The sequence below is a fragment of the Ictidomys tridecemlineatus genome, unplaced genomic scaffold, assembly GCF_052094955.1.
Source record: "Ictidomys tridecemlineatus isolate mIctTri1 unplaced genomic scaffold, mIctTri1.hap1 Scaffold_52, whole genome shotgun sequence".
Classification (NCBI taxonomy): Eukaryota; Metazoa; Chordata; class Mammalia; order Rodentia; family Sciuridae; genus Ictidomys; species Ictidomys tridecemlineatus.
Window position 1 is genome coordinate 2,817,589 of NW_027523416.1, and position 20,424 is coordinate 2,838,012.

The following is a 20,424-nucleotide window of genomic DNA, read 5'->3' on the forward strand; positions in this document are numbered from 1 at the left end:
TCAGAAATTCTATTTCAGCAAACTTAGAAGGCTTCTCTTAGAAGTTTCAAACAAGGAAAATTTAGATTTGCTTCTAAATTTTGCCTACCATAGAGTCAGCACTTGCTGTATGCCTCCTGGAGGATTTAAAAGCTGATTGGCCCACTGCACTATACATTTTATTGTTATACACACACAAATAAAGAGCAGCAGAGAAGAGCTGGTGTAAACCGCCAACTGGTAAAACCATCTCAAGTAATGAAAATCCTAAGAATAAACCCTGGGTGAAGAGAAAACTAGCAGGAGGAAAAAACCTAAATGTCAAAAGCAAAGAAGCAAACAATAAAGAAATTTATTATTTTTTTAAAAGGTGTTTTCACATGGGATGCTGTTTTTTAACCTAATTCTCATTGCTGAAGCCTCTGAAGTAAAGTTTTTAGTGGAAAAACTAAAAAAATCATATACATTTTTAAAAAATATTTCACTTTGAAGAAATCTTTCAATGGCTAAAAAAGTGTACTCTCCTGATAGAAATAAAAAATGGTGCAGAATCAGATACAACACCTTTGTGCTTATGCAAAACATGAAGTTAGACTCAGAGTCATGGAAAAGACCAGATTAGTTTAAAATGTTTATTGACTACTTTGAAGTAACATGGTTGACTTTTGGTCCAATACGTTCTTACTCTTTCTCAATATGTTCTTGTACCTACCTTACTATCAGTAGGATGACATCAATGGATGATTTTTTTTTTTTTTTGGATTGGGGATTGAACACAAGGGAACTTAACCACCAAACGATATTCCCAGCAGTTTCTCCTTTTTATAGAGACAAGGTCTCACTAAGTTGGTTAGGGCCTCACTGACTTTAAACTTACAATCCCTATGAGCCATGAGATTATGGTCATGTGCCACTGCACCTGGCAGCAAACACATTTTCTTAATTTTTTTTTTGAGAGAGAGAGAGAATTTTAATATTTATTTTTTAGTTTTCGGCGGACACAACATCCTTGTCTGTATGTGGTGCCGAGGATCGAACCCGGGCCAAATACATGCCAGGCGAGCACGCTACCACTTGAGCCACATCCACAGCCCCAGCAAACACATTTTTAAAAAAGAAAAAGAAACAAGGGTGCTGGGGTTGTGGATCAGCGGTGGAGCACTCTTCTCACAGGTTCGAGGCCCTGGGTTCGATTCTCAGCACCACATAAAAATAATAAATAAAATAAAGTTGTTGTGTCCAACTACAACTACAAAAAAATAAATATTTAATTAAAAAAATGAAGCATCTCTTATCACTTATCCTGGTGTTTCCAAGGCAAAATCAGGAACTCACTTTTCCTGATGTTATGGTTGAAATATATTTTTATGCATGCTTGCAGAATTAAAATTTCAATTTAAGGAGTGTATATCAGCAGTTTTGATAAACAAGAAGTTTCCAGAATTAATTATTCAAAGAGCAAAAACTGTTATTTCTTGAATTATTCAGGATTTTGTTCTGGGTAGTTTTAATGAAAAATCACACAACCATGAGACCACCAAAAGAAACTCAAAACTCCAATCACTGACTACAAAGAAATGGAAATAAACAAATTAATCAAAAAAGAATTCAAAATAAATATCTTAAAGAAGCTCAATGAAATGCAAGATGACACAGATAAATAACTAAATAAAATCAGGAAAACAATGAATTAACAAAATTAGAAGTTTTATAAAAAAGCTGATATCATAAATAGGAAAAAATACAGAAACCCTGAAGCTGGAGAACATAATGGCAGAACAGAAAAATTCAATAGAGAGTTTCAATAGTAGACTCATCGTTCTGCCAGATGGGAACCGAACCGTAGAACAGCTGGAAGACAGTAGAGGGGACCCTCCACAACACCTGGAAGACAGTAGAGGGGAATCCTGCACAACATCGGCTTAGGCAAGCATTCCATTTCTTATCTCTCTCTTCTTCTCTTTCCAACAAAAGGACAGGCAAAGGGGATGCATGGAGCTAAAAAGGTCTGCAGTTTGCAAACCCTATATCTGATAAGGGCTAACAGACACACAGGGAACTTCAACAACTCAACAGCAAGAGAAATAAACCAACTGAAAAATAAGCAAAGACCCTAAACAGACTGTTCTCAAAAGAAGACATACAAATGGTCAACAGATAGATATGAAAAAAATGTTTATCATCACTAATAATCAGTGACATGCAGAGAAAAATCACAGTGAGATATTATCTCACACGTTGGCTTGGCTACTATCAAAAAGACAAAACATATTGGTGGGGTGTGGCTGGGCAGGATCTCTTGTGTGCAATTTGGTGAATGTAAATTAATATAACCATTATTGAAAACGGTATGGGGGTTCCTCAGACCACTAGAGGTAGAATTGCCATAGGACCCAACAATCCCTCTTCTGTTTATACGTTTATTCACAATAGCTAAGATAGGGAAGCAATCTGAATGTCCATCAGCAGATCAAGAAAACATAGTGAATAAAGATACACAGTTGAAACCTCTTCCCTGTGACATGGATGAATGTACAGACACTATGCTGAATGAAATAAGCCAGTCCAAAGACAAATACTACATGGTCTCATTTATGTGAGGACTCTAAAGAGTTGAACTCACATAAGTAGAGAGTAGAGGCCGAAGGTGGGCAGTGGGTGTGGAAAGGGAGAAGGTAGATTCTTACCAAGAGAACAAGGTGGCCTAAGGCTGTAGTGGTCTACTGCACAGAGAGTGACTGTAACAAACAGAAACACACTGTGTATTTCAAATTGTTAAAAGTGTAGGTTTAAAACATTTTTACCACAATAAAATAAGTATGTGGGGTGACAGATATATTAATTGGTCTGATTTAATCAGTCCACACTGTAAATATATGTCAAAGCATTACATTGTTCCCTATAAATACACATAATTATATTTGTTAATTAAAAGTAAAAATGATCTTTAAAAGTATAGAATACAAGGGCCCACAACTGATGTGTGACACTGGACTGTGAGGAAATCCTCATTGCAAAGCAGGGGACACCAGGTAGTTGTTTTGACAAGTCCTGCTGGGGCTATGACATCCATCCATGTGGGAAAGACTTGAAGGCTGACTCCCGCTTTACATGTCAAAACCCAGTTATAGGGGAAGGCTTGATGCCAAGGTGACAGATAAAATAGTAACCCTCCACAAAAGGACACTCTTCCCTCAAAAAGCAAGCACTGAGCAACTTCAGAGAGGTGGGAGAGGCGTGCTCCTCTTGATAAGAATGCAAAACTACTTTTTAAAAACACTGGTATTTTTTAAAAATCAATGCTCCATGTAATTCTGGTATTTTTTCCCCCAAGAACTTAAAAATATCCATTATAGTACTTGATGTTCTAGAATAATCCCAGCCAGATTCAGTTGAGTCTGTCTGCTAAGCCCTGGCTGGCAGTTTCAAGAACCTGTGCTTCTTTCTGTGATGGGGGGGAGCACATGAGGGCGGGGTAAGAGGGGAAAGAATTAAAAATGGTGTCTGTTTCTTAGGTGGGCCTGAAGACAACATAGTTTTCTTAAATGTACTTGGTAGGACTTGAGGCATGAACAGTGATGTTTCTGGAACACGGTGATGGTGGATGCCCTCTCCCACTTCAGCTAGACATCCAGCATGGCCAGATCACAAGGGTCTGGGGCATTTGGTAAGCCAAGGGGCTGGAGGCTGTGTGACTTCGGAGGAAGCCTTCTCCTGGCTGGCAGGGTCACAGTGGAATATGAAAGGACAATGTTGGATGGGGTGTGCCTTTGCCCTGCCATGATGGGGACAGTGCTGAGAACAGAAATTTTGGATTATTTTTTTTTAATTTTTTAATTTTTATGTGGTGCTGAGGATCGGACCCAGTGCCTCATGCATGGTAGGTTCACACTCTACCTCTGAGCCACAACCCAGCCCCCTTTTGGATTATTGATGGAAATTTAACTTCATTTGTATCCAGAGGCTGGTGGGACCCTGAGACATCTGGAGTACTTGATATCAACATGGTTGATATCAAGTACTCCAGATATGGCCCTTTATTTTAAACTGAAGAACGGGAATTGGATCATGATATAGAACATTTTTCCTTGTTTTACATGATGAGGAAATGGAATACTGTAAGTCAGTCTGTTTTCTAGATAACCAAAATGGTCTTTTAGATTTGGAATGTTGTAATCTTTCTAATGGAGGAGTGAGGTAAGAGGGGAAAAAATTAAAAATGGTGTCTGTTCCTTAGGTTTTTTTATTTAATGTTTTAATTTTTATGGAGGGTCTACCAAAATACACTGTGTGCTGTTTCACTAACTTCATTACTAAAGGGTAAAAATGATTTTGATCATTTCTGGTGGGTCTCCAGGGACCTGAGGCCAGCCTGGCAACCCCACCAGATGGTCCTGGACTACCACCTGGAGCTTTGGCCCTTTTATTCTCTGTCCATGGTTGTGAATACATTCTTTTTACTTTTCTTAGGGAGGTGGTTCCTTGGCGTCTACATTACTCTCATCACATTTTTAATTGGACATTTTATCTGCTTTGGATTTAGTAATAATGTGACTCTTGTGAAAATCCTAGTTAAAAAAAAAGTATAACAAGCAAACAAAAAAATCCAGGGGTTTAGCTTTTTAATTTATTTTTTTGGTGGTGGTGGTGCTGGGGATTGAACCCAAGGCTTTGTACATGTAAGGCAAGCACTCTACCAACTGAGCTATATCCCAGTCAGGGTTTTAACTTTTGGCAGAGAGTTGGCAGGGTTTTCCTAGGAGTGAAGTGCAAATTTTTAAGTTTTTTTTTTTTAAATCTACCTGGAAGTATTTAAACTCAAGTTTTGGGCATAGTGGTACACAACTATAATCCCAGCAACTCAGGAGTCTGAGGCAGGAGGTTTGAAAGTTTGAGGTCAGCCTCAGCAACTTAGCAAGAACTTATCTCAAAATAAAAAAAATAAAAAAAGGATCAGGGATGTATCCCAGGGTAAAGTGACCCTGGGTTCAATCCCCAGTACAAACAACATCAATAACATCAACAAAACTTGACTTTTGGTCTTGGCTGTACCTCAGATAGAAGCTACTGGATGGGGGACTTCAGAGACACAGTTTTTGGTATACATATAATTGGGATGCTATGAAGAGGGGAAGAGATGGTTGGATCTATACACATCACCCCCATCAACATTACCCTATTCATTTTACAGAAATTGTAGTTAATATTCTGAATTAATTAGATTGTATAATCAGTTTCAAAAGCATAATGTAGTGGTGTATAAATTTAATAATGCACAAAACTTGTTCTGAAAATTTAAAGTTTTAGGGCCTAGATGGAATTCAAACATGAATTTTCCATGAAGAAATGAAACAAAATAGTTTTGTTAGAATAATTTGCTTTATTACAAAGAAAAATGTCTACAGCATCATTTAAATACTGTATCATTCATCACATGCAATACTTCCCAGCAAGCTAATTTGGGGAGGACTCCAGGCTCAATAAATACCCAAAGGGTATATCACCGCCACCCCCCCTCTGCCTACCTTCCTTTGGAAGATCAGCAGCAAAACCAGATTTCCTAAAATAAACATTATCATATTCAGAGAAGACTGGAAATCATGAATGATGTGAGCAACTTCCCTAGGCTATGACAGGAAGCCTGCATATGTAATCTTTGTTGCGAATAAACATCTTCAATTTCTAGTATTATATCATCCAATTCCAGGAAAACATTATCATAATATGAAATAGATGAGAAAGTAAATAGCAATCAGAACTCTCTGGCAATGACAAGGACTGGACTTTCCCTTTCCTAGGTTGGGGCAGCTGCCTGCGGGAGGCGAGCTAATGCAAGTGGTACTGCGTTGAGATTTCAGTCCTAGCGACTCAGGCAAGTTACCAATTCTTTGAACTTCAGTCCCTCAGACCACCATGCACTGAAATGATCCTTCTGGCCCAAGGATGGCTAAAAGTGAAGTGAAAGTGTTACATTTACCATCTCCTCCCGCTATATTCCTTCTACTAACACCTGCTGGTCCTTCTTCTAGCCATGACGCTTTTCTTGTGCATTTTCTTCGTGAGGGGACCGTCAGCCACCCGATCAGAAAGCTAGTGATGGTCCAAGGGTTCTGTTTACTAGCTCTTATCTACTCCTCACCTGCACTGGTGTAAGTTAGGAGTCAAAGGCACCTGCTCTGAGCTCCCCTGACAGCATATACTTCATTCATAGTGTGTACTTCATCCATCCTGGTGACTACCAATAGACTACAATGGTCTTGGGGAGAGGTCTTGTAGTTTTTCTCTCTGGAAATGATATCTCTGGAAAGAGAAGAACAGAAGCCCATAACTAGCCCGCTGCTACTTTTGGTTGGTGCTGCTGGTCCCTCTCCCACAAGCACTGCAATCCCATTTGTCAGAATAGGCAGAGTTCCCCCTTTTGTGTGTTCAACTCTGTCAAAGGGGAATCAGAGCTCCCCTGTCCTCCTGGAAGTGTCAAAGGAGACCTTGTGGACAGGCTGAAATCCATCAGGTGTGCCCCAGTACAGAAACCATCTAGCACGTCCTGACGAAGTACCACAAAACAGAGGTGCCTATTTTGTCTAGTCACAACACACAAGGTGCTACCTATTTTTAATATCATCCCTGCAACTAGAGCTACTTCTCCATAGGACTCCACAGATGAAGGCTTATGGGACTCTGAGCTGGTAGTTTAGCCTCAGGACAGACATAAAGCTTGAATCCTAGTCACCTATTTTTTTAAGAGACCAAAATGGACTCGGAGGCATGGTCAAGTTGGCAGCACCAGGATCACCTGCAGCAGTTTTTTCTCCCAGTACATTTCTCTGGTCTTCAAGAGCACACACTTTCCATTTCTTTCCCTACCAGATATGTCCAGACATGGCTGGACACTAGTGGTACACACAGTTTAGGCTCAATCTTAACACACTGATTTGATTATAATGATAGGGGATGGGTACCATGGTTAGTTTGTAGTTTTGGTGAAGTAATAACAGTAGGTATAATTTCTTTTGTATTATAAACTTCTATGCTTGTGATTTTACTGATCTCTCTTCATAATGAGCAATTTTTATTTATTTTATATTTCTTTAGGTAGGTTGTTAGTTTCATATAATTCATAATTGTTAGAGTTTCTTGATGCTTCAGTTTTTTGTTACAATGCATTTTTATTCCTTTTTGCTTTTAATTGTTTCTTTTCTGACAATATTACTGAACTAGCTTTCTTTTAAAAAATTTTAATATATATATAATATATATATATACTTTTAGTTGTAGGCGGACACAATACCTTTATATTATTTAGTTATATGTGGTGGTGAGGATCAAACCCAGGGCCTCACACATGCTAGACAACCACTCTACCCAAGCCCCTGAAATAGCTTTCTTATAAAGGAAATCATTGATGTTTTCTTCTAGAAGTTTTACTTTTATTTTTCATTTTTAAACCACTGGGAACTAATCCTGGTCTAAATTTTAGGTACAAAACCGATTTTAAAATTGGATAAATTGCTTTAATATGAATTGAATATAATTTACTATTTATTAGTATTTAATTTTAATAAAATATTTACTATGTGATATTAACATTTACACACATTACTTTGATATATATATTGTTATCCCTGCATACATACATGTTTTGAACTCTCTCTCATTTGCTGTTTCCTAGTTCTTTGGTCACCTCCATTCTACCTCCCAGATCTCAGGATGGAGGTTAGGGGCTCGGGGAGGTGGTTCCACACACTTGCTCTTGCAAGGTTGTGTCTCTGTCCTCCTGCTTGTTCTCCTCTCAACTTCCTGTGAAGCTGCAGCCCAAGGCAGCACTTAGGCGAGGCTTTACTCAGCCTCTGTTTACAAAGGCTCTTGGGAGTATGCAGTGACACCAGTCACTGTCACAGTGCACCAGGCTATATTTATAAATATGCCTGTCCACCAAGAGATAACTGGTTGAGTAAACCATGCTGGACACAGGGAATCGCACAGAGCCACAGAAAAAGAATGATAAAGATCTCCATGTCTGGATGAGGAGGAATCTCTTGCAGGTACCGTTAAGTGAAAACACAAGATACAAAGCAGCATGTAAGGTGCACTAGCTTTTTAAGAAAGGGAGCAAAAGGAGAGTCTATATGTAGATGTACATGTATTTTTCTTATTTTGCAAGAAAAAAAAGTTGCAAGGAGAGGTGTTGGAAGGATACATAACAAGCTAATAAAAAGAATTTCCCAAAGAGGAGAGGAAGTGGGGAACATGAAACATGAAACTTCTCTGTACCATAAAATGTTGCAGTTCTGATTTTTATGTAAGATATATCTATTAAGGGGCTGGGATGTAGCTCAGTGGTAGAATGATTGCCTAGCATATAGAAGGCCCTAGGATCAACCCCCAGCATCACTACAAAAAAATGAATCTATTAAAATAAATGAAATTATAGAGAGAACCTACCAATTACAAAAGATGCATGTGGTGCAGTGTGTGTGTGAAAGTGAAAGAGAAAGAGATGGGGCAGTGACTGGCATCTTTGTGTTCCTTAGTAGCACACCACCTGCTCTGAGCTGCAGAGTAGCAGCCCCAAAGCAACAGACCTGTGCATGGTTTGCATTGGTGTGTTCTGCCTAGCTTGTGGAAATTATTATTTCAGACTTCTTCTTTTTAGTTTTCTCTTTATCCATTTTACCCATCATTGCTGTGTATTTGAAGCAGAGGACTATATGGATGTGTGAACCTGTCCTAATGGAAATCACCATTTTAACCTAAATATTGAAAAGCCTTTAAATATCTCTTTTCCTGCATTAAAAAAACACAAAAAACCCCACCAGTACACTAAGAATTATTAAACATTTCCGAGTTGATAGAAAATGTTAGAAGGATATTTTTAAATCCTCTCAGAATAAAATACAATATTTCATAGAATTAAAAATATCACTGGTTATAAGATCTTCCATTATTTTATTTACTATTAAAAATACTGCCAAATAGACTATGACAATTACCTTCTTGTACAACACATGTTGATTTCAGATATCAAAATATGAGAAAAGTGCATCTTATAGTAGATAAAATATAGGATTTTAGATGCTGCTTGAAAGATTATAAGGTTGAATTAAATGTATATTGATTTTAGAATATTCCAAAAATCCAAAGAAAATGTTGTGCCTAGAGCAATGCCAGGTACAGGTGACTGATGCTTGTGGATAAATGGAGACTTTTACATGGCATTGGATGGTCACTATAATACAGATGGAAGAATGCAAGAAAGTCTGTTTTAAAAGAGATACTAAGCATAGACTATGTCGAGGCCCTGTACTATAATATTAAAGATAGAGATTTTTTAAAATAATGAGGTTAGAGCCCAGTCCTTGCATGGTTTATACCCTAGTAAGAGAGAGAAATGTAGCATCACCTGACAATCAGAGAAGAGATAAGACTAACGCTGCAGATTTAGGAGTCACCTTCAGAGAGAGAAGCTGACAGCAAATAAGCTTGTCTGCCCCATGAACAGAGGGGCAAGAACAGGTCCCTGGAGAGTATTATGTTAGATGGGAAGAAGAGGATCCAGTGAGGAAAAACAAGAAGTGGTTAGAGAGGTAAGAGGAGAGACTGGAGAGCAATCTGTCATTGAGGACAGAGGCAGAGATGGCTTTAAGAAGGAAGCAACCATCGGCATTGTCAAATTGCTGAGATAGGCCAAGATGAAGAGTGAAGATGTCATCAGATCTGGCAGCTGGGAGGTCATCAGTGACTTCCAGTAAAGTGATTTCAGGAAAATGATTTGAGCAGTTGTCAGACTGTCGAGGGTTGATGAATAAATGCAGGGAGAGTTTATCTGGAAAAAGCTTATGAGGAAGGATAGGAAGCAGCAGGAAAGGAGAGGAAGAGCAGAAATGGAATCAATAAATGCAGAGAAAAAAGGGGGCACCTCAACACCTGGAGACAAAGTGAAGGACTGAACATGCAGGTGCAGGAGGAAGGCAGGGTGGGAGGCAGCTGGGCAGGCACCAAGACAGGGAGCAGGGAGGAAAGGCAGTCTGACTCAATCCCTAGCTCTGCCTGGAGGACAATGTGGGCGGGCGCTCCCAGTTCGTGGAGGGCGGTGGCGGACTGGGGCGGCAGGGCCGGAGTGCCCAGGTCGGGGTCCACATGCAGGTTCCAGTCTGCCTCGGCCTCGGCGGGATTGTCGCCAGCCGTGAGGCCCGGGGACGCGGGTGGCGGGGCGCCCACGCTGCCTGAGGGGCACGGGCCGGTCCAGGGCGTGGAGTGGGGCGCGGCCCGGTGAGGAGGCCACTCACAGCCCAACGCTGTGTTTATATTCTCCCTTCGCCCATGTGCAGCAGCCCACGGGCTCCGGCAGCCCACCCCCCCCACACTCACACCCTCGCGGGCCGCAGGGACGGCCCCGCCGGGCCTCGGACTCGGGCCGGGAGCCTGGACCCAGCGCCGGCCCCTGCTAGCGGGGGAGCCCGGCGCCCCCGAGATCTCGGCGCTCAGCTCCCGGAGCCGGCGGCAGAGCTCCCGTGCCCGCCGCGGCGCTGAGCCCGCGAGGCGACGCCCGCTGGCGCTCTACCCCCGCAGGTCGGGCACAGAGCCGGAGTGCGGCGGTGGGGAGCGCGTCTGCCGCCCTGAGCGACCCTCCTCTCCCACGCCTGCCCCGCAGCATCGAGTTGTCAGAGAATCTCGGGTTTAGGTGATTTAGGACAGTTGGCCTGGGAAGGGCAGATCACTTTTCCTGTTTACAGGAAACGGGGGTCGTGATGGTTGGTCCTTCCCGGGTAAGCTGTTCAGACAATCCACTTTTCTTTGTGTGTGTGTGTGTGTGTGTGTGTGTGTGTGTGTGTGTGCTCTTAAGGTGAGTGTTCAGGGAATGGTATTTAAGGTCAAACCCTCCATCACAGTAGGTCACTGAAGAGTGGTGGTAGCCAGATACTTTGTGGGACAGTAGTCTTTAGTTTAACTTGTAACAAAATCTTAAGATTTGATCGGCTAAAGGATTAAAAGCAAGCTAACTTAAAATAACTCGTGCTCTCCATCCTGCCCCCCTTCCAGTAGGTAGGCCCTGAATGCATCAGGGAGGAAATAACTAGTTTTCTGGAGAATATTCAGGTGAATGACCGCCTTAGAGACCTGAAGCAGGAGGTCTGATGAACAAAAAGAGTAATATGGTTTTATGCCTTAAATAGCATGTTTTGCACCCGATTCCCAACATGTGGTCAGACTGATGATGCCATTGGACAGAGGACAAGGTGCAGTTACTTTGATTCATTGTCCTGAGGTGAAGTGTAGCAATGAAGCCTCCTCATAGGGAAACCATTTATCTTGGGATAGTTTCCTTTATAACTGCAATTTAACCGCTACTGAGGCTGTAGATAGTTTATCCGGGATGATAAAATACACATTGCATTTTACAAATTTCAGGTAACACATTAAGTTTCATTGTTAAGATATTTTTAATGTAGAAAAAGGATGGATGTTGTTAACTAGCCTTATACTGTGATTAGCTTTCCATGCTATAGTAAAAATTCATTTCTTCTCAAGAGAAGAGCATGGATTTTAAATAAGGATAATTATAAAAGTGTTTCATATACATGCTTATTTCAGATGGGTTTGTTGTGCTTCCTCAAATTTTTATAAGAAGCTGTGTTTCTTAATCAGCGTAATGTCCACATTTAGGGAGGTGCCATTTATTTTAGAGCCTATTTGAATGCATTGAGCTGAATTCAAGAGAATGAGAGCAGTATATTGTTTTAGGTTGAAGTTAGTGTTTAAAATAAGGTGGACTACCTACAGGAAAGTATGTGCTTTAAAATTTTTAAAAACGTAATTAGAATTATTTTTGAATTTCTCTTAATTAGTCTGGCTAAATTTGAGCCTTTTGTTTTGATTGATGATTTTTTAAATAGTTCTATTGCAAGGTTATGGTTCCACTTTATGATTTTTATGTATTGGTAGATTCTCAGGCATTTTTCATCATGTTTTTAACTAGTGTGTCTTATGGTAATGACTAAAAGTGCTGTGGGAATGTGATCAAATTGCTGTGCTTTATTCCTCACCCTGCTTGTGGGCCAAGTGTGGTAGGGTATTTTGGTTGCTGGTGAACCCTTCCGAGCTCCTGCATGGCTGCCTGGCTTCTTTTACAGGCATCTAGAGTGCGTCTCACCAGAAAGCCCACTCGTGATTCTTTGTCAGCTTGCCCCCCTTGTTAACTGTAATGGTGCAAATCTTGAGCATTTGTATGACAGCTGATCAAATGTAGTTAATTTCTAAAGGACTGTCCTGCTTCCAAGCTACTAAAAGTACTTTTTAACCTCTTTCCCCAAAATAACTTTTTAAATTTCTTTCATTTTGTCATAGTCAAAAACACCAGTAGTCAGGGAAAACACAAACTGTGGCTGTTACTTAGGTATAAATGATGTTGCGTTCAGTCACAGTTTTAATTTGTTATTCTCTGCATCAGTGTATAGCAAAGAGCAGAAGAAATAAGATGTACTCATTACTGCCTAGGTTGAAGTAATTGTTTATATGTCACTCATCTGGTTAGTGGCTTTTGGAATAATTTCAGGGTTCAGAGTGTCAAATTACTCTCATCAAGCCTCCAAAGATATTTAAGAGAACCTTGAATATCTTAGGTTGGTAGTTCTAAAATGATAAAACTAGATTTTTAAAATTTTTAAAATAAGTTTGTTGTTAAAAAAAGAAGGAGTTGAAATGTTTCTTGAATCTGTATTGCTTGATTTTGAATCTAGTTGTGTGTGTTTTAAAATTGACCACTCACTTACTGTTTTTTGTTTTGTTTTTATATTGAAAACCAACAGCCCTACGTTTTGCATTTTAGTCTTCTTTTAAGCACTACTAAAAATAATGGTGGGCAACTGCCTTAACTTGCGTTTACACATCAGTGCTGGTTCAGTGACATGGTTTTGTTGATTAGTATAAAGTTGTGTTTCTCCTAAAGGAGGTTCTGCTTTTAGAATTATTCAGATAATTATTGTTTACAGAACAAAACAGGTCATGGACAAAACCTGCCCCTTCCTTGTCACCATGTTCTTGTTTTCCATATCTTCTTCAATGCCAAATGCTTGAGCAGGCATTTATTCCTTCGAGGAAATCTAATCTTAGGGTTAGTTTTAAAAGTTGTGGATTTCATTTAGTAACACATCTACTTTGAGTTTTTGTATCCTTTGTGAATGGATCTTTCCCTTTTGGGGGAGAGACCCTTTGGGCCAGAATTTTGCTTAATTTTTGTCTTTGTTATGTTGCCTAAATAATAGAAATGTCTTTGGGGGTGGTTAAAAGAGTTGATAATTAAAGTTCACAAAGGATAGTAGATTCCTTATATATTTTTTTGAGAAAAGAAATATACTGTTTATTATTCATCTGAAATATCAGGTGCACTTTTAAAAATTTAAACTCTCTAAACATCTCAATAGCATCTTACCAATTTGGTGGCAGCAAAAGAAACACTAACAAAGACAAATATTTTGAAAAACATTTACAAAAATACATTGCACAAAGTCCTATCTGCATCTTTAAAAATAAATTAATATTCAAATGTCTCCTCCCCAACTCCCAAATTTAGTTTTATATAGGAAATTTGACTTATGTATATAACCTATAATATAGGAAACATCTGTACACATTTCACCCAACCAAGCTGCACAGGAGTAGTTTCCTTATATATTTTTGCACATTGTTGTTATAATCTTTATGAATAAAGATGACTGAGTAACTGGTTTAAATTGATTTTATTTTGTGCTGAAGTATTTCTGTGTTCTAGACTGACAATGAGCTCTTACACACTCTTGATCAGTAATAGCAATAGCAACAAAAATAGCGTGTGGAGCCATTGCCTGGCTTACTGATCTATTCACAGTGTAGAAGTTGGAATATGAAAATTTTCTTTCGTTTCACAAGTCCTGGTTTGAAGAAGCTCTTAATATGCAGTGTGTGTAGTTGACAAGGTTCTGTGTGTTTCACTGTAGGATGTTAATTCATTGAGTGAGAGGATATCTTACAGAGCTTTTCTGTGGGACCTTCCCCAGTTTAAGCAGACAAAAGTTTTCAGTTTTGCTCAAATTTTGCTGACAGGACTAGTAATTGAGCAGAAGAAGAATCAGCAAACTAGTTTTGCTTGTCTTTTGAAGTTCTGTCCAGGAAACTGGATATTTAGAGAGGATACATTATATTAATTGAAAAAATGTGAAAAGTATAAAACTAAGCTTAATATGAGTGTTTGTGTCAGCTTTATATAGCCTGCAGTACTGAAAATCATATCAAGTACAGTTTAATTTGTCACATAATTCATAATTCTCTGTAACTTTATTGTGTCTTAGGTTAGAACTGAAGAAACAGTGTATAAAATTAAATGAATGAAATAACAAATTATGGTAGGATTTATTTTTCCCCCTAGTGAGCATTGTCTGTGCAATAGAAAATATAAACTGGAATGGCTGGGAAGGAAATGTGTTACATGTTTTCAGACGCATTTGCTTTAACATGTGATGTGGTCTAAGTATTGGAGTTGTACTGATGGCTGTGTGCATGCACTGAAAAAGTGACTTGGGTGTCTTCATGTTTAGTGCAGTTATTTTAATGGTCTGCTTAATGAAAAAAAAGTTGCTTCTTTTTGCTGATTTATACTGCAACAAGGTGTTATCTTTAAAAAATAGGTGTCTTAAATAATTTTTAGCTTAAAAAATGACCTGCTGTATATCTGGTCCTGTGTCTGTCATTTTGTGGATAACAAGTAAATATAAGACTGTGAAGAGATTGGTTTATTTATTTCAGCAAGGGAAATTTAAAAACAAGGTATATATTGCATATTAAAACACGTGGAAGTGAAAATCAGAGAAGAAATGAGGCATGTCTGAGTTAGAATCAACCAGAGCATCCGTAGTAGCCTGTTATGGCCTGAAGGCAGTATAGATAGAATCTGTTGTAAAGCTTTGCTTCACCCAGCACCGTGTTCTTACCCTGGTGTGGTAACTGACCTGCCGACCTGACCTGCCTTTATTGCTGAACTGTTCTAACAGATAAGAACACAGGACTTTGGGCTCGCTCCCACCTCCCTCCTTCTCCTCTCCTTTTTTCCTGTGTGGAGAGCCTAGTGTCTCCATGGAGCCACACAGGTGGGCCCTGCTGACTCTCCAGCCTCCACCTCTCCCTTTCCTACATTCCTGCTGCTCAGAGTGGCCTTATGTAGAAGGTGAGACTTGAGCTGAGCAAAATAAATTTAGAGGAGTGGGAAAATGGAAGGTTGCTGGTGGAAGGTTGCTGCAGAGAGACTGTGCTCAGAGGCCAGCAGGTGCTGTCCCTGCAGGGGTGCTGGAGAGTTCTGAAATAAAGCCTGGGGAGATAGAAGTGGTGTGTTAGGATTAACAAGGGGTCTCTGGGAGCCACATGTGCGTTACAAGTGCTGCCAGGGATGCAGACATCATGGAACAGCAACAGGATCACTGACACCCTGTGAGGGCTGTGAGGAGACTGTCCAATTACATGACTTTGAAGAACAGCATTTTGTCATAGGAACTGTTTTATTTCTGACCACTGGGTTTGTTTTTAATCTTGTAGACATAGAATTGTCTAATTGACTTTGTTTCATTTTCAAATCAAATACAGTATTTAGGCCAAATTTTTCACCTGAAAGGAAGCTAATCTACATGCAGTTGTGGTGTGCATTTTTCTTAGACTCATTCCTAGTTCCATTTTATGATCTTACATTTGTTTTGTATTTCTTTTATTGCTTCCATCTTTAAACTCTTGTTATTTTGTGTTTTATTGGGGCTAACTTACCTCTTTTCTGAGCAAGAGAACTATAAATAAAATTACCATAACTGTGACATAATGATAATGTCTGTATTTTTATAGTGCCCTAAAATTTATGACAGCACTCATTTTACATTACCTCAGTTAGACTTTTCAGGCAAGCATTATTATGCCCATTTTAGAGTGGAGTAAAATAATGTTCAGATTAAGTGACTTTCCCCAGATCTTATCCTGTAATAAGCACTAAGTATATTGGGAAGTAAGTACAGGCTTTTGGACTAGCTGTTGCCTGGGCTGTATATTGGAGAGTGGAGGAAGGCAGGTTGGGGCATTTCTGTACAGAGCACTGAGTACCCTGCCCTGGTGGAAGAGTTTGCTTTCATTTGCTAGGCAGTAGGGAGTGTTGAAGTCTTTTGTTTTTGTTCTGGACAATGCTGAGACCAAAGCACTTATTCTAAAGTGTTTAACAGCTAGTTAGAGACAAAGAAAATATTAAAGTTTTGAGCTTTGGTTATCCAGAGAAGAATAGTGCTGTGAACAGATAGTTGTAAGGAAGTTGAGAATGGGTGCTTTTTGGGGAGCAAGGTAGGAATTTCATTTTAAATGTGTTGCTTGAGACATGATTGGATGGATCTTACTAGGTTTTAAGTTCCTTGTGAAAATTGAATTTTTTTTAGTAAATTAAATGTGATAAGCATATGAGTACTAGCTAGGGAGATATGTGTTCATGCTGCTGCTGCTGTGTGGACTGAGTATTTTAATAAGTTCCAGACATCTTATTTTGACTCTGGTATTGACTTCTACAGTTATTTTCCCCAATAATAAGGTGGTCACAATACCAGTGTAGAAGGGATGCTGTGGGGAGTAGCCAACTGATGGTATAAGCATTTTTAAAGTACCATAATAGTTCTTCTTACATGAGCACAAGAGTAAAATTAGCAGTTTTATTACTTGTGTTGCTGTAGAAGCTTAGAGGCTGGTGGAGCTTATACATTTCTGCTTGCAGCCAGCAGCCTGGGGAAAGGGGTGCACCCTCTTAGTGCTTTTCTGAAAACTGTGCAGTGTAAGCATTGCTTTGGAACAAATACAAACTCATCCTTGAGTTCAGGCTTTTCCTGCATTTTTAACCTTTTACTGCTTCCCTTATGGAACACAGCTCAATGATTCTGCTAAGGAAATCCCATCACGGACCCACCTCAAACATAGCATTTCTTTGAGCAGGTTTTATTCTTAGAAGATTCCCTAAAACTTCAAGACCTGTTTCAGGAGGGTGACTGTGTATTATTTTGAAGTTTTCTTGGGTCCTTCTTCCTATGCTCCTCCAAGCTTGTCCCAATTTGAGACCTGTGACATGGCGGTATACCCACGTTTTGGCCTGGCTGTAATGTTTGGGGGCTCTGCTGTAATGTTTGGGATGTTCTGAGAATCTTTACTTGCACTGACCGCCATCCACCTTCCTGTGGAATGCTGGGTGTGAAAAGGGCACTGGGATTTGAGAGACCTGGGTTCTGTATCATTAATTAGTTGCATAGCTTTGGGACATTTCTCTATGGATTTAAAAAAATGCATTTGTAAATTAAGGAGCTTGTCACGCTATTTATTTATTTGTATATTTTATTTTTGGTGGTGCAGGGGATGAACCCAGGGCTTGCTTGCTGCCACTGAACCACATCCCCAGCCCCAGTATCAGACTTCAAGAAAAAGTAGAGCTTTTTTGATTGAAGTCCAGGGTAGGAGCAGGGGCAGTGTCCTTTCTCCAGTTTTACATAGTAGCCCTGCCCTTCACAAGATCCTGAGGATTCCTGTAGAGCATGGTTTGAAAACTTTCTTATTTATCTTTTTTTTGTGGGGGAGATGGTACCAGGGATTGAACTCAGGGGCACTCAACCACTAAGCCACATCCCCATCCTTTTTTATATTTTATTTAGAGATAGGGTCTCACTGAGTTGCTTAGCACCTTGCTTTTGCTGAGGCTGACTTTGAACTCATGATCCTTCTGACTCAGCCTCCCAAGCTACTGGGATTACAGGTGTATACCACCAGGCCCAGCTTTATTGTTTATCTTAAGGTACCTATTTATCCACATTCTATCTCTGCAAATAGCCAATTTTTTCAAGCCTGGATCCTGTTTTAACTCTGAATTTACTTCATTTGTGTTCATTTAGCTAATTCAGCATTTCATTATACATAGCCTTATTTTCTTCTCTGGTTAATTATATAAGTAAATCTTGTCTCAAGAACCTTGAGAGCAGAAACCTGCTTCTAGAGACAGAATAGGCATTTAGGGTTAGGATTAGGTTGGGTTAGGGTTAGGGTTAGGGTTAGGGTAGTTAGGGTTAGGGTCGTTAGGGTTAGGGTTGTTAGGGTTAGGGTTAGGGTTGTTAGGGTGAGGGTGAGGGTTGTTAGGGTTAGGGTTGTTAGGGTTAGGGTTAGAGTTGGGGTTGGGGTTTAGGGTTGGGGTTGGGGTTAGGGTTTGGGGTTTAGGGTTAGGATTAGGGTGAGGGTAGGGTTTAGGGTTTAGGGTTAGGGGTTGGTGTTAGGGTTAGGGTTGGGTTAGGGTTAGGGTTTAGGGTTTTGGGTTAGTGTTGGGGGTTAGGGTTAGATTTAGGGTTAGGGTTAGGGTTAGGGTTAGCATGTATTATGATTTTATTCCTTTTTATTGGTGAATTTACAGTATTAAATTGTATGGCTGTCTCATGTTTTATGTGCCTATTGACTCATTAGTTGGTTGATATTTGAATTTTGGTTATTATCAATAAAACTGCATTGAACATTCATGTCAATATTTTATGTGGACATATTCTTCATTTCTCTTGAATAAATACCTATAAGTAGAATTGCTGAGTCATATGTTCAGTTTGTAACTTTTTACAGTAGCTGTCAAATTTTCCAAATTGGGTGTACCATTTATATCTCTACCAGCAGTATGAAGGGGTTTTCTGTTTCTCTGTATAGCAGCATTTATTATTATTTTTTTGATTGTAGCTATTATCAGTATACTTAACTATAGGTTTAATTTACATTTTTCTAATGTCTAATAATGTTGAATGTCTTTTCATATGCTTATTTTTCCCTCTGTAAATCTTGTTTGTGAAATGTCTGTTCAAATCTTTTAACTATTTTTTAAATTGAATTATCTCTTACCTATTGAGTTGTAGGTATTCTTTACATTTATGTGGTGCTGAGGATCGAACCCAGTGCCTTGTGCATGCTAGGCGAGCACTCTACCACTGATCCACAACCCCAGCCCTGATTATTAGTATTTAAACAGGAGTTGAAAGCTATACTTTTTTTTTCCTGACAAGAATCCTGCTTAGGGGCTGGGGCTGGAGCTTGGGCTTATTGGTAGAGTACTTGCCTAGCATGTGCAAGGCACTGGGTTCCATCCTCAGCACCACATAAAATAAATACATAAAATAAAAGGTATTGGTTCCAACTACAACTAAAAAAATAACAAAACAAAACTATTTAAAGAAAAAAAAAAGAATCCTGCTTAGGTTGATAGCCACACTTAGCAAATTATATGTAGAAATATTCAAATAAAGAAACTATTACACTATAACTTCCCTGAACTCAGGGATGTATAGTTGACATTGCTAAGGGTGTATAGACCATGAATTCCTTTAAGAGTCCACATAGGTCAGCAAGAGTTTAAAAAAAGAAAGCAAATCCAGAAAAAGGATAATGGGCCATATTTATTTGTACCTTCTCCTGCATAAGAATTCATAAAACTGTGAGACTCTGAGTAAGTGAATGACATTTTAGGAAAATATATTGTGTGGTTTCCAGCTTTGGAAGCAAGTAAGTAAATGGATGAAAATTTGACTAACTCTCTTTTTTAATTGCCTTTTTCTAGCTAGCACTTGCTGCCATTCCTACTCCTATACCTCAACCAAAATAGCAATCTTATTTTCAAAATCTTTTGCTAGCTTTTTTCTTGCATTTTTTTAGCATATACCATAAAACTCACTATTTTAATGTGTATAGTGAAGTGGTCTTTAATGTATTCACAGTGTGTTATAACCATCACTATTGTAATTCCTAAAAATTTCTCCTACTCCCAGAAGAAACTTCATACCTCGTGTCAATCATTCTAAATTTCTCCATATCCTGGCAAGCACTCATCTGCTTTCTTTCTCTATGAATTTACTTTCCTGGACATTTCATGTAAATGGAATCATATAACATGACCATTTACATCTGACTTTTTTATATAGCATAATCTTTTTGAAGTTCATTCATACTGTAGCTAGCATATTATCTGAGTTTCATTCCTCTTTATGACTGAATAATACTCTACTGAATATATGTACCACGTTTTGTTCATCCATTAATTGATGGACATTTTGGTTGTATGACTTTGATTATTACAAATAATGCTGCTATAAAAATTTGTGTACATGTGCTTTGTGCGAACATTTATTTTTAGTTTTTTGGATGTATCCATCTAGGAGTTGATGGAGCATACAATTCCTCTGTATTTAACTATATTAAACTTTTCCACAATGGCTGGCACCAATTTACATTCCCATCAGCAATGCATGAGGGTTCCAGTTTTTTCCATACTCTCCCTACGCCTATTATTTTCTTCATCTCTTTTTTTTAAAATTATATCCATCTGCATGGGTGCTAAGTAATTATTTTATGATTCTGATATGCATTTCCCTGATGTCTAATGATACTGAATAT